At 37.6% G+C, this 15,748-nt stretch overlaps 1 pseudogene; it reads right to left on the bottom strand.

Annotated features, from left to right (window-relative positions):
• Nucleotides 1-222: 222 nt before the first annotated feature.
• LOC101601189 lies at nucleotides 223-13,341 on the bottom strand (annotated as a pseudogene).
• Nucleotides 13,342-15,748: the final 2,407 nt, after the last annotated feature.

Below are 15,748 nucleotides of genomic sequence, written 5' to 3'. Positions count from 1 at the left end.
ACTCTGGTTATTTGATTTCAGGTACTAGTGGGCTTTCACAGTACATTCTACATCTATTCCCAACACACATGGAGACTTTTGGATTTAAAAAAGGGCAAAGCAAAATGGTTGGAGAAGAATAAATAATGACAACACCATAAATCTAAGAATATGATCTCCTTTTGTCTGAAAAAAAGCAGTTCTCCATAGAATAGAAATATTGGACACCATGCTTCTCTTCTGTTATCTAGGGGGTAGTAATACAGACTCTGGCCATTAGTGGACATTGGGCAGCAGGGAATCATATTCACTCTGCCATATACTTTCTTTAATGTATTTGGCCTTTTCTTCAGGTTCTGGGTATCAGAAAGCCATTTTATTAGCATATAGGTATTTGGTAACCTTAATAGAAATGTTAATAGAAACTTCTTGAATATCAGAGAGTGGTGGGTCTTAAACTGACAAAAGATTTGTAAGTGTCTTGGAGGCTTCTGTGATTTCACTACATCCATGTCTTCTTTGGCAGAGAATCACAGCTAAAGCCATACCTGAAAAAAACATATGTATTTTTTCCTTGACCTTGTATGAAGAGTTGTCTATCTTGAAGTTGAACAGGCCCAAATGAACTGCCATTGGTAAATGAACACCAGCCCCCTGTGCGTGCATATGCTTCTTCAGGTGTGCACTCAGCCTTGTAGTAGGATTACTTAATGCAAGTATGACGGGCCTTTTGTATATGTCGATACTGCCTATGGCTTTGAGAACCTCAGCAGTAAAGAACTGGCAGCACCTGCAAATCCAATGATAGCTGAAGGTTTGTGTGCATTCACTGCATCTTCAAAAATACCAGGTGGGTTCTCTGGGACTGAGTGAATGACTCCTGGTAACTCTGTGTTTTACTAGGCTGCCTCTTAACTAATAAACCATGCTTGTCAAACATCCAGATTTTCTTTGTGCCTCTTCTTTTGAGAGGATGTTTTCTCCCATAGACATCACTATCAGATTTGCAATTCTGAGAGTTGCCTCTTCTGCTCCAAGAAATAAAATTTTGTGTTTTGAGATGGGTTTATTGATAACTTTTTGGGGCTGAGAGATCACATAGGACAACTGTTCCTTGAGTATCATCATTAAAAGCACAATATTTTTTGTGGCATTTTCTCAAGAACCTGAAGATATTGTAGTTATCAAAGGCTTCAAACTGAATAAGAATACTCCAGCCATACCTGTCAGTAATTGCTTTCATAAGCTCATCAATCAGATCTTCATAAAGTTGAGAGTAATCTTGCTTCTGATATAAGCACATGTAAAATACATCTTTTAAGAGTGCTTTATTGTCAGTTCCCATGTCCACACACATAAGAAGGCATCTCTTGGGCTGGAGAGATGGCTTAGTGGTTAAGCGCTTGCCTGTGAAGCCTAAGGACCCCGGTTCGAGGCTCGGTTCCCCAGGTCCCATGTTAGCCAGATGCAAAAGGGGAGCACGCGTCTGGAGTTCGTTTGCAGAGGCTGGAAGCCCTGGCGCGCCCATTCTCTCTCTCTCCCTCTATCTGTCTTTCTCTCTGTGTCTGTCGCTCTCAAATAAATAAAAAAAAAAAAAAAAAAAAGGCATCTCTTGAGCCATATTCCTGCACAAGCTGCTTAGAAGCAAAGCTGTCCTACTGGAATTCCCAATCTATAGGTACCCAGATGCCTCTCTCCATCAGTCACCACCACAGGTTTAACATGATTTTCTGGCCAGTTATCCATAATTGATGTAACATGATCTATGTCTGAGATCAAAATAAATAATCCCTTAGTTCTTCTAAAGATGTATCCATCCTGGGAATTGGCAAGTCTAACTGTTGGTGTATGTTACATTGGTATTAAACTTTCAGTACCATCTTGCAGTATTCTATAACAGTTTCTCATTTCTTTCTTGGATGCCCATTATATAGATGTAATTTTCTAAAGGGCTACTCATCTTTTTCAAGTTTCTATGGAATTGTAAAGCTTGAATATCTTGTGTCTCTATTTTAGGAGGTAAAAGTCCTTGATGACCATGCATTTGTCATTTCAATAATGTAAATGCCATTCCCTGGTACCTCTCACCCCATTGACAACCAGAAACTGCCTATGGCTGAAATTAGCTGCCTGGAAGGCAGTATCTAGAGAAGGAACTGTAGATTCTTTTTATAAAGTCCAACTGCCCTATTTATTGACCACTCTCAGTGCTTACCTCACAATCCTTCTTTGTACTTGATCATTGTGTGTCCTTTTAATTTACTGAGTGTTGTTAATTACTGAGTGATAAAAAAGTATATGGGTAGTGAGAGAGAAAGATAGAAAGAAGAGAGAGAGAGAGCTAGCATAAGTTGGAGAGAAAGATAGAAAATATCCAATTAGAGAGCAGTTGGTTTCCTCCAAACAGATATGCCACTATTGTACCTGTTGGCTCATTTGGCCTGGCTGGCCAAATTTAAGGCTTGCAGTGTCCACTGTTGAGTATATCCACTGGTAATTTGAGAACCTCAGCAGTAAAGAACTCTCAGCACCGGCAAATCCAATGATAGCTGAAGGTTTGTGTGCATTCACTGCATCTTCAAAAGTACCAGGTGGGTTCTCTGGGATTGAGTGAATGACTCCTGGTAACTGCATGCAACGTGGTTTTTTCCAGCTTTCTGTCAGCTGGTTTACATGGATGAGGTTTTCAGCTTAGCTCCAGCAGGATTTCTTCATGGCCTTGCAGCCCAACTATGTGGAGTCTTCAGCAATAGAGTCTTACCATCTCTTCCTGGTGGGAAACCAAGAGCCTTGGCAATGGCCTGTAATATTTTTGGAGTATCAGTGATCTCCCTGACCAACAACTCACAGGAAGGTATCCTATTCTTGGAACTGAAAATTTTCTAGTAGTGTTTTTATGTCTAACCACAAATGAACTGGATTCAGTGAGAAGGGTGGAGGAGAGGTAAGGAAATGTGGCCTGGACCTTTGCTCTCATGATAAAAGCATGGTCCCTGTCTTCCTTCACCAGGATTGTTCTCAGCATGATCACTGACAAGCTACATCTCACTTCTTTTTATAAATGTCCATTTAATATAAAACCTTTATGCTTTGCAGAGAAATATTAGCTAATTTCCTGCAGAGTGCAGCATTAAATTGGACTCAGAAGGCCTGCATATGAGTACTAATTTATTGGTTTGTTGTGTGCATATTCCTAGGTCAGTAGGTTAACCATCACTGCTTATTTTTGAGGCAATATGTTCTAATGGAAAGAAAGCTAGAGTAGAAAGCAAGTTGCCAAAATCCTGTCCTGATTCCTACTTTCATGTTACATGGATCAGAGAAATTTTAACTTCCTGGCTCCATTGCTAACTGCAGTTTCCTCTCATTCAGTTACCTATTCACTGCCTGCTACAGGTTGGGGCTGTGGGATTGGGGGATGGAACAATGAATATATAAACTTACAATCAATTGGGTGTGAAAGATATAAAGAAACAATTATGATGTGATAAGCACAGCCTAAAACAAGGGTGTGCTTTACATCTGAATCGTAAGTAATGAGTTTTAGAGTTCAATAGAAATTGTTGGGCACTGCAGAGAGGTAGGAAGACACATTTCAGGCCATGATATGTTGCAAGCTCACACAAATAATGTGACTTTATAATGAGATATTGTTTTCCTGTGAAAGAACTCTCTTGCAATATCATTGATACATCATTAGGCAGCAGATACTCTAAACAAAATGTCATATTCTCTGCAAGTCCTCTATTGCCTCTAGCACAATGTTATCTGCCTATATACCTCTCAAATAGCAGGCAACATACTGTGCCCTATAAGAGGTATTTTCTTAGTGTTCTACTTTATTTAATTAAAATAGCTTTAAGCACCTTCATTGGTCACTTAGGTAAGTCTTTTTTGAGTGACCATAAATTACTTTCTGGTCCATAGTCCAACATTAATCAGAGCATCCCCATGCTTACCCCAGGTCCTGCTGTGTGCACTTAGGTGTTGTCACCTGTATCACTTAATGCAAGACTTCATTGTCTGAACCTGAAACCAGCCTCTTTAACTTAGCAGCTGTGTGACTATGGGCAAGTTAGTGAATACCTCTGGGTTTCAATTCCCTACGCACAGAGAGTGATAAAAAATAAAATAAAAACTATGATGCAGTATATTGTCATTCAGTGGATATTCCATAAATGATAGGTATTCATGATTGTCACTATTGAACTAAGGAAGAATGTCCTCTGGAGAGAGCACTGTAGACCAAAACAACAAGAAATTTCAGAGCATTCTGGAACATGTTGCTCTTGATAGCGCTTTCTAGGAATACCTGCTTCCTACAGTCTGTCTTCCTTGGGTACACTGATTCTCCTTGAGTTACTTCCCTCATCTGCTAAATGGGTCTGTGTTACTTTTGTGGAACTACAACAAAATGTCTGACAGAATCAGTGGAAGGGAAGGAAGGTTTACTTTTATTCACAGTTTCAAAGGGTTAAACCTATTTTCATTGGTGGTTGGTCCCATGTTTCTAGGAAGAAGCTATGGCAGCAGGAGCCTGAGCTAGAGGAAATTCTTCACTAGAAAGTAGAAGCAAAGAGGAGGGAAGGGACTGGGGAGGAGTTCTAATTTTCAAAGAAATCCACAATGACCTATTTCTTCCAACGAGGCCTCACCTACTAAAGTTTTCAAAACTTCAAGTTCTCACCAACAGCTGGGTTTCAGGTGTTCAACATATGAACCTGTGAGGGACATTGCATATTCAAACAATGACAGAGGTGAATTAAATAGATTATAAGGACCAGGAGACTAAATATAAGTATAAAGTGGTTGGTCCTTGATACATAACCATTTCTCTCTAGAAGTCATAGCTACTGTTATCATTATTAGTGATATTTGTAGCAGTACTAGTTTTGACACAAACCATATCTTGGTGGTGTTTTGAGGATGAAATGAGGTGAAACATTGCATGTGAAATACTTGGCCCTGTGCAAAGTGTCACCTTCTCTTTATAACACACACCTAATTCTACTCGTTCAATGTCTCTCCCTAGAGTCCCATCTTTATGTCCTCTCTGCCAGATGCCATACCAACCCCGGAACACCTTTTCCATGAGCTCCTCTTTCTCCCTACCTTTGTGTCATTCTGTACACAAAAGCTGTAATTTTTATGTGAGAAGCACAAAACAGCTTTCAGAGATTTGCAGCTTCTAAGAAAAACATCAAAAGGTTGTGTTTGATATTTGCAGAAACCTAGATGTTTCTCCTTCATGACTATTCAGTGTTGAGTAATTTAAATGGCTCTCCTTTCCTAGTTTTCATCCAGATGTTTGGCTCGACTTGACAGGAAGAGTGCCTATATGCCACTCTTATCAACCCTGAGAGCGATTTGGGAACATGCTTGAAATCAGATAAATAAGACACATTTTTCTGCAGCTTTTATTTCACTGTACAATCAAAAAATCAGTATTCTCCATCAACATAAACAACCACAACACTCATCCTGGTAGTAATTTACCTCCTGGGAATCACAAGTCTACAGGGCATTGGCTCTATGCCAGCATAGCCTGATCCCAATGTACTTCAGAATGCTTATCCAGGAAAATTATTTCTCAATATCCTTTTCCTATATTGAATTATGATTTAAGGTTATGAAAGAAGAGAAAAACAAAGAATTGAGTACAAAAGCTAAATGAAAGAAAGAAAAAGACCAAAGTGAAGTATTAGTGCTGATCTTTGAACATGTACTCACAAAGTAGTGAAAGAAATCTCCTCAATAAAACTCAACAAAACAATTTTCCCCCTCTATCACTCAGCTATCTCTCCTTGTTGGGCATAATAAGGCAAAATCATGGTTAAAGAGTTAATGTAAATATCACAATTCCTGACTTCCTGTAGCCCTGCTGCATTCATTAAAGCTTCTATTGAACATCTTGCCTACCAAAAATGTGGCATATGGACCATGTGGGTGAGTGTTATTAGAACCTTCACTTGTGTTGTCTGGCTATGGAGGCTTCAAAATAATTCAAATGTTAAATTACTGTTATAAAAGAGATTCTTAACTAAAATAAAAATGCTCAGAAAGGAAGGAAATAATACCTGACATGGTAGGAGCTTCCTAAAGTCTCCAGGGAAGGGTCTTAGAGCCAGGAGACCTATATATTAGCAGAAGGTATACTGAGATGGCCCTAGCTCAGGACTGACTTGTGAAGGAAGGTTTGACCTAGATTCTGAGTCTGGAAGACTTGTGAACTAAGTGTGGGAAGGCTCTTAGCTTTAATATAAAATTCTTAAACTTGGGTGTAATTGTTTGAAACTCTGTAAACAAACCCCTTTACTTGTACCACCATAATAAAAGCACCTAGACTACACTTACGAATGCAACTTTAGTTTCTTCATTTCTTCCATAAGTTTATGTTCATTCAAAAAGGACAGTTAATGAGTTTAGGTTAAAATACATTAAGGAAAAAGATTAATGTCCTTTTGTTATCTGTCTTTACTCAGTTATAAAACAGGTCTGCTTTTTCATTTTCTCATGTGTATCTGTGTGTTTCTATGACTAAAATAATCCTCCTGCTTCAGTTTCATACAATTTCTATCAAGGAAAACTTAAGAAATTTTAAAACTTAGCAACAAAGAATTAACAAACTCTATGAATGGTATAGATCAGTGTTACATTTTAAAATACAATCTGTTGTTAGTGAGAATTTGAAAAATATATCTTTAAACACCTTTCAATGGTGTCTATATAAAAATAGCCTGGTTACTTGTAGAAAGCTGAATTTTCTATGTTTAGAACATGGAGTGGTGTTAGTGGGGTCTCCTTTCTTTAAAAATGTGCAGTGTACTTAATTTTGTTGTTGAAGGGGAACAGAATTTCAAAGCAGTTGTTAAAGTCAATTCTAGCTACTTAATTACATCCTTGGGGGTTTCTTTCTAATATTTGAGTGACCATTTTCAAGGGTTAAGAGAAAATAAGACATTCCATTTTGATACAAGATATGTTGATTTTGTCAATTTGGGCCAGTTTTATAAAATCTGTATACGTCCATGAACTTGCTCCTGACAATGGATGCACAATCTGTAAAGCACGGAATGTGGCAGCTAGGCAATCCTGGTCTGGAGATCATTCCTCACATAAGCCTGTATCCTCCAATCAGACCATTCACTAACTTAATGTTTATTTTTGTATAAAATAAAAACGGCAATGCCTGCTTCATGCTACTTCTTTGGAACCGCATGAGAGACTGTACATTAAATGTTTAGTCTTTGGTTAGTCACTCCTCAGTAAGCAGTCACCATTCTAATAGAAGGGTCCTTTCCTTCAGCCAAGGTTTACAGTTACTTTCACTAACTTCTAGCTGAAATGTTCAATTCATTGTAAAGTAAGAAGCATCCCATCATGATTGAAAATGGCCCCTGGTATTGCTTAGATTTAGATTTATTGAATGTTTCTAGTTCCTCTCTCTGAAGAGCAGACATTCTAGACTGAGGTAAGCATGCATGGCTGTAGATGCAGCCAGCCCTCTGTTTTTGTAAAGAGCAACACAGGCACACCTGTTTTTTTGCAGTTGGCTGGAGCTGTTTTATTTGCTAAAGGTAGTGTGAGTAACTGCCACCAAGACCTAATGCCTTCCCTCCTACAGTGGGACATTTGCCTTCAGGCATTGAAGGGAAAGCTTGGATCTGTTGCCACCCAGGCAACAGATATGTAGACATGCAGGTCTTTCTCAAGTAGAAAATGACAAACAAACAAGGCACTAAACATTGGTCAATATCAAAAATCTAGTCTGAACGAGCAACTTTCTCTAGGTACAGTGGACACAAAAATAAAAATTGAAGAAAAAAAAACAAAACTCCTTCTTCAAACTCAGTTTCAGTTGGTGATGGACACAGATTTGAAAATGACCCAATCCACTCTGAGGAGAGCTCTGAGGTAAGACAAGGCACATCATCAAGATACATGATAATGGGCTGGAGAGATGGCTTAGCGGTTAAGCGCTTGCCTGTGAAGCCTAAGGACCCCGGTTCGAGGCTCGGTTCCCCAGGTCCCACGTTAGCCAGATGCACAAGGGGGCGCACGCGTCTGGAGTTCGTTTGCAGAGGCTGGAAGCCCTGGCGTGCCCATTCCATTCTCTCTCTCTCCCTCTATCTGTCTTTTTCTCTGTGTCTGTCGCTCTCAAATAAATAAATAAAAAATAAAAAAAAGATACATGATAATGATTCTTCTGAAATCAGCTTTAATGATCAGTGAAATTGTGTTGTTACTAGGGAAAGTTAGCACATAGCTCAGAACATACACATTGTTTTCTTCCTGTCCAAAAAGTAAACACTTGGTTGAGGAAGCTCATTGGACGCTAGCCATAGGACAGTATTCACCCAGTTATGCATCATAGACGGCATGGAGAATAATGTCCCATGACGATAACTATGGCTGGTCTGGGCAGTGTGGTTGGTAGGCAGAGTGCTGGGTATGATGTGCTGTTGAGATCAGAAACAGCTTGATGGAGGAGGCAGGATTTAGACTAGATTGTCACTCATCCACTCTCAGGTTTCTTCATTTCACTGTGGACTTATTATCTATTGGTGTCTTGATCAAATGTTTTTGACAGCTTGATATTGAAAGCAGTAGTTGCTATAGCAATATGAACTTTATACATAATTTCATGAGAACAGATTCCTTTGTGAGTATCTGATATGCTAATTTTATCATAATCATTTGCAGAGGGAATATTTTCTGACCTTTTGTTTATTTTTAAGAGATACTGAGTGTTTTAGTAACCTTTTTGCTATTTGAACAAAGTACTAACCAAAAGCAACTCTTTGGGAGAAAAATGACTTTTTTTTTCTTTTTAGCTTAAGAGTCTCAAGGAGAAGCTGTTTGATGGTAGGAGAGAGAGGGGAGCATAGTATAAGCAGAGGTTGGACATCACCTCTGCCACTGCAGGTGGAAAACAGCAGAAGGAGAGTGAATCAAGCTCTAGCAAAGGAATCCTGGCTATAATTCCATTAAGCTTGCCCCTAAGAACATGTCACCTCCAGCAAGTCTCCAACTCCCAAATTGCTGCCAGCTGGGGACTTAGCATTGAGTTTATGGGGGACACCTGAATCAACTCACCACAGTGAGTACTTCCTCACTGAACCAAAATTATTAAGTCTCTGTGTTATTGTTCTTGATTTTGTATTTATTACCTTCTTAAATCTTCTTTTAATCTAAACATAGACCACTAATGGAAAATAAATAGAAGCTATTCATTCAGACCTAAGTATGGCAGGAGGTAAGTCACTCTCATTGACTCTTTACTGAGTCAAGCACAAACAGGGATGTAAAAATTTACAGTAGAATGAAAGTGAAGATTTCAGATATTAAGGTTGTTGGCCTAATAGCAGCTGGGACAGCTCGACATGGGACAAGCAGATGGAACTTCCTGTGTGACTCCTGTGGGAGCCCATTTGGTAGTCTCTGGTTGAATTTTTATTGGAATAAAAACAAACTCTAGGGAGACTGCAAGTCACTGACCACAGCCTGACCATCCTATCAAGTTTTGCAGAAGTTGCAGTCTTTTGACATGATGGCTGTAAGTTATCTGTCAAAATTCTTCTGTCATATTTCATCTGATTGTTGTCTATCTGCACCTTCATTCTTAGTTTCCAATGTGAATAATATTAATTGTTTAGTCATACCCTTTTTCATTTCAGTTCTGATTTTGATGTAATTATTTATTTATGTTTGTTTTCTGAGATAGGGCCTTGCTATGTTGCCCATGCTAGCCTTGAACTCTTTTAATATATATATATATATATATATATATATATATATATATATATTTACTTATTTATCTGAGAGAGTCAGAGAGAGAAAGAGGCACACACACACACACACACGTACACACACACACACACACACACACACACACACACACACACAGAGAGAGAGAGAGAGAGAGAGAGAGAGAGAGAGAGAGAATGGGCATGCTAGGGCCTCTAACCACTTCAAATGAATTTCAGATTCATGTGCTTCCTTATGCATCTGGTTTACATAGGTACTGGAGAATTGAGCCTGAGTCCTTGGGCTTCAGAAACAAGAGCCTTAAAAACTAATTCTTCTTTCCAGCCCATACCCTTGAACTCTTGATCCTCCTACTTCAGCCTCAAGAATGTTGGGTTTATAACTAAATACGATCTGCATTGACTTTTCTTTCTTTCTTTGTCATGAAGTGTAAGAATAAGACCTAACTGTTTCTTTAAAAAAAAAAAATTATTTATTTGAGAGCGACAGAACCAGAGAGAAAGACAGATAGAGGGAGAGAGAGAGAATGGGCATGCCAGGGCTTCCAGCCTCTGCAAACGAACTCCAGACGCGTGTGTCCCCTTGTGCATCTGGCTAACGAGGGACCTGGGGAACCAAGCCTCGAACTGAGGTCCTTAGGCTTCACAGGCAAGCGCTTAACCGCTAAGCCATCTCTCCAGCCCAAGACCTAACTATTTCTTATAGACCGAGATTTTTCCAAGGCTTATAGAAATCCAAGATAACAGAATTTTGCTCTGCTTCTTTTTCTATCTGCAGAGAATTTTATTTTTACCTGTCTTGCCTTCACACCATATTGTATGCATATTGTGCTGGTTTTTATTTAATTATGCATTTAATGTAGTCTTAGTTTAATTTGCCATTGTAGCTTACAATCTTAATGGTTCTCCATCTCTACTTTGAGTATAAGTTGCAACTGAAAATTCACAGTGCTAAGTAAATCTCAGTTCTCTGTTTCTTTGTATACCTATAATTGGTACAACAATCATGAACCATGTCTACTGCTTCTTCAAGAGAGAGATCCACATGGCTGCAGCTCTTTGAGGCAATGATTCCCGTCCATTGTAGGCAGAGGAAAGATGTTATTTCTCAGGATATGACTCACCCAGGTTTGGTGGTCTACATGATTTTGCCTTGGCTTTTGCCAAGATCTGCTGGAAGAATCTCCATTTCTCTTCAGGGAATTTCAGCTGAAAATACAGATAGATGCAAGAAGCTGGAGCTGGGCTCTCATACTAGTATGATGCTTCAAAAAAGGCCAGGATGAAGAATAGGACTTTGAGGGAGGAGGAGGGAGCAAATGTTTAGGTGGAAGTGGTAGTAAACAAGCTGTTAGGAGGAAGGAAACAAAAAAGGAATGAAAAAGAAGTGAAAAATTGGAGAAACTGAGGAAGTTTTTTTATTATTTTTATTGACGTTGATATTTTCCATCTAGTTATATCTTAATGGCTGGTATAATTTGAGGGCTTTTTTGTATAATTTACAGATTACTTAAAATATAGATAAGGTGGGCTGGAGGGATGGCTTAGCGGTTAAGCACTTGCCTGTGAAGCCTAAGGACCCCAGTTCGAGACTTGGTTCCCCAGGTCCCACGTTAGCCAGATGCACAAGGGGGCGCACACGTCTGGAGTTCGTTTGCAGAGGCTGGAAGCCCTGGCGTGCCCATTCTCTCTCTCTCCCTCTATCTGTCTTTCTCTCTGTGTCTGTCGCTCTCAAATAAATAAATAAAAAATTTAAAAAAAATATAGATAAGGTGGATTTCAATACTATTCTTTAATGAGTACAACAAAATGATTTCTTAGTACATTTATTGTGTTTCAGGAAATGTCACTATTATTTTCATATTAAGTATGTGCAATATATAAAGTTATATTACATATTAAGAGTATTTCACATATAAAGTAGCTTTTCTTATAAACTTCTTGTGGGATTATTTAAAGTTTTTCTAAGATTTGTCAACTTTAGATCTTGTACTGAGAATGGAATGTGTAATTATAAAACAGAATTAAATATATGTTAATAATGATAACCAAAAGTATGTGATTATACAAATAAATACCTTCATTTCTGAAATTAAATAATTCAGTCCTATGCCAAATAAACTTGAGGATTAAAGTTCAATCAGATTATGAATGTTAATAAAAATATAACACATCCATATCTATAAGGAAATTTAGATTCTGTGTGAAAACATGCATATAAAGATGTAAAATATGCCTTCTCTTACCTAAAAAGGTTTAAAGGGTCTATGATGCAGGATGAATTATGTCATGCTGCAGCAATAAGCCTTTCCAGATGTCAGTGGCCTCCCATAACATGGTCACGCATATATTCAGGCTGGCAGACTCTGGCTTTATAGTGTGTGACAGCTGAACTGAAGTGGGTAGAGGACTTTAGCTCAAACCCTGGCTTCTAGAGCTTTCCTGGAGTGATTCTTACAGTATGTCCACTAATGCTTTATGCTTAAAGCAAGTAACACAGTCACACCTCATTTCACCAGGCAGAGGAAAGAAAATGTGTGCAGATTAAAAACTAGAATATTTGATTTCCACAAAGGGTAGTTTTCCTGTTAGCCATAAACTAAGATCTGCATACAAGAAAGCATGTCTAGGCAAGGAATTTCTAGGCAGCTCTCCACATCTTTTCTGTTGGTATACATCCTTTCTTCAGAAAAAAAAAAAAAATGATGTTTTTGGGAAAGTATCTTATAATGCCTGGGATTATTCTACCTACATACTATCTTATTTTTAAGAACTTTCTTGATTGCATATGAATTAAAGTAGTTTCTCTTTGCATAACAAATCAAAGAAAAAGTCCTAGGACCCAGTAGGAAAATAGACAGACAGTAACCAAAACAAGGGTGAATAGTAGAAAAAAAAACAAAACAAAATGAGTAACTTAGAATCAACCATATCAATCATGAATTTAAATGTGAATGATGTGGATACAACTGAAAAGCAGAGTTTTTTGATGATCTGAAGTGATAAAAGTCTGTGCTATCTACAAAAGAAAGCCAATGTATTAGCTTTCTGTCACTGTGACAAAATGCCTAAGATAATCAATTATTAGGAGGAAAGCTTCATTTTAGAATGGGGTAGCAGATGTTTCATTTTGTGGCAGAGGAGGTCTCTTTGCTTCTTGGCAGCCAGGAGGTGGTATGTAACAGTGACCTAACTTCCACATACAAGGCCTTATTCTTAAAAGTCGCACCATAGGCTGGGCACCAATCATTTAATAATGAGCCTTTGGAGGACATTCTTGTTCCACAAAATAACATCAAACAACTGTAGACTTCAATAAAAAAAGACACAGGTAAGAATCAAAGGTGAACAAAGCTGATTCTCTGAAATATGTTGGCTCCCTTGATAGAGTTCCAGTCCCAGCACACCGATGCTTACCTAAAATTTTTTGCCTTCTTTGCTTATAGCAGACACTAACCATCTTTCCAGACTCCTGCTGTGGCTGTGAATCAAAAGATATTTTAAGAAATTAACATAGAGAAAGATACATAAGGTACCTTGAAAAGGTACCTTCACTCCGAAATTTGGACACTGAAATCATATCTGCTGCAGCCATGCTCCAATTTCTTCAATGAATTGTAAAATAAAATTTGTCTCAAAGGAAGATTTGAAAATGTGTTCTAAATCGGTCTCTACAATTCTCTCCATCAAGACCAGAAGAAGAAATAAATGCTTTTCAAAAGAATTTCTCAAGTATTATTATTGCTCATAGACTTGGTCAAATCTTGAAACTATTTTGCATCCTCTAAATATAAACACTGAGTTATTTATAATAGAAATAGTAATAGTAAAAGCATTTGGAAACTTAATTTTGGCTTTGTAATTTATTGCTTAAAATACATAAAAATCTAGTTTACAGCCATATTCTTAATAAAACAGCCATTCAATATGCCAAAACATGTCTGTCATATTCTGTCAATATAATCAAAGTTAGTAGAAGTTGACAAAACTTTCATAATAGGAACTTGAAATGGTATAAATAATTCATATTTCTGCCACTCAGAGAGTAACTATGTGTCAAAATGTCTGTCTGACTTTGAAGAGAGCCTATATAACTCTCAGCCAAGTATGGTTCAAGTGAGTCAGAGGTTAAATAATAGATTTATCATAGGAAGCCCTAATATTCCCTTAAATGTTTTAAAACAATTCTGCTGATCCTAAATATAAATATGTTGAAAACACAAAGAAGCTGGCTCCATTATCCTAAAATTCCATTAGGATAATTTTTAGTCTCTAATATTGAGAAACTTTTGATAAAACAAGGAAAGAATAACCAATTCGTATGTGACATATAACTATTTCTGAATAGCTAAAAAAAAAAAAAAAAAGAAAAGAAAAGAAAAGAAAAGAAAAGAAAAGAAAGAAATCCACAAAAACAAAACCTGCACATTTTTCCTCTACTAGTCTATTGTGAAGTCAGTGCTTCAGGTTTTATTGGACCATGCTATGTTAGAGGGGAATGAGTATGGAAGGAAGACTTTCTGGAGAGTTTAATTTCCAATACTTTATCTCAGCCATTTTATTCCTGATTCACATCCCGATTATTGAGCTATTGATCATGTTGTTTGAAAGGACTCTGAAGACCACCCAGCTCACTTCCTTGTTTTTGTGCTTTGGCAAGTAATACATTAGATTACTTTTTTTGCCTTTGCTTCTCTTGGATTGCTTCTTGCTGGTGTTGTGACCATATCTTTCAGAAATGTATTTCTGCTCTTTGAAGTGCAAATTGCAGGCTATGCAAAATAAAGAAAAAAACTTTCTCCTTTCTTTGTGATTTGCATACTGGAATTGCTCATGATGGTGATTTCAGATGCTTGTGGACCATGCATTGAATACTTCATAATTAAAGTGGGTTACTTTTGTCCCTGGAGTTTCATTGGGCTTTCAATATATTCAATTAAGTTTTACCTTCAAAATTATTAGTACAATGAACAGAATAATACTTTGAATATGGTGACCTGGATTATTTGAAAGTATGAAGAGATTATTTAAGAAGTTATGATAAATACTCTCAAGATTGCCTAAATTAAGTACCAGGTAACAATTTTCAAATAACATTGGGTTTCTTAAAGTAATTTATGGTATATAAGTTTTCTAAAAGCCCATTGAAGGGCAGTTAATTAAATTAAAATATACATGTACAATAAAGTGATATGAACAATTCATACTTTATAGGTTAAAATTATAGTGAGACTATGGTCCAAGGTGACATTGGGTACATTTTGCATAGACACCTCACTTCCTTCACTTGGTATGACAGGTCAATGCTTACCTCAGCCATGCATGCATTTAATCTTCTTATTCAAGTCAATATTTATAGTTGTTCACAGAGGGATGGAGAAAAGAATGAGCCCCCTCCAATACATAAAAATATTTTTTTTTTCTGAACTAAGAATAAGGTATGTTTTTCCTCTTAGGTTAGAGAATGTATTTTAAAGGAAGGTGATGTTCAGAAATACCAGCTCCTATTCTCTACTTGTCTTATCTCAGACTTACCTGTGTTTAGGGATTTGGCTAAATGTTCTTTTCTTATCTCTTCCTGGTCTTTTACAGGTAACCATGTTATCTGTCATATAACTCAAGAGCTTTTACAGTAGATAAGGTATTTTTAACAATTATGCTTCAACCATATAAGTCAACTAGGGCCTGTGGATATCAAAGCCAACCCTGATCCTTTCACTTTTTATGGCCACAATCCAGTAGAGCTTCTGCTTGCCCACTCACCTGCAGGTATCCTGGTGGTTTTTCTGTGGACTCAGAAGAGTCAAAACATGATCTTATCTCAGTGCCTGTCCTAGCCCATTAGTATGCTATAATGCAATGCCTGGATATGAATGAATTTGTCACAAGTATAGAGACTTGGAGGCAAAATGTCCTACTAGCTGGTTCAGTTTCAGTGTCTGACAAAAGCCTGGAATTGACTTTGAGCACAGTACATTAAAGATTGACTTCTCACATGGCAG

The sequence above is a fragment of the Jaculus jaculus genome, chromosome 4 (genome assembly GCF_020740685.1).
Source record: "Jaculus jaculus isolate mJacJac1 chromosome 4, mJacJac1.mat.Y.cur, whole genome shotgun sequence".
In the NCBI taxonomy this organism is placed as follows: Eukaryota; Metazoa; Chordata; class Mammalia; order Rodentia; family Dipodidae; genus Jaculus; species Jaculus jaculus.
This window is presented reverse-complemented; position numbering and strand designations above follow the sequence as displayed.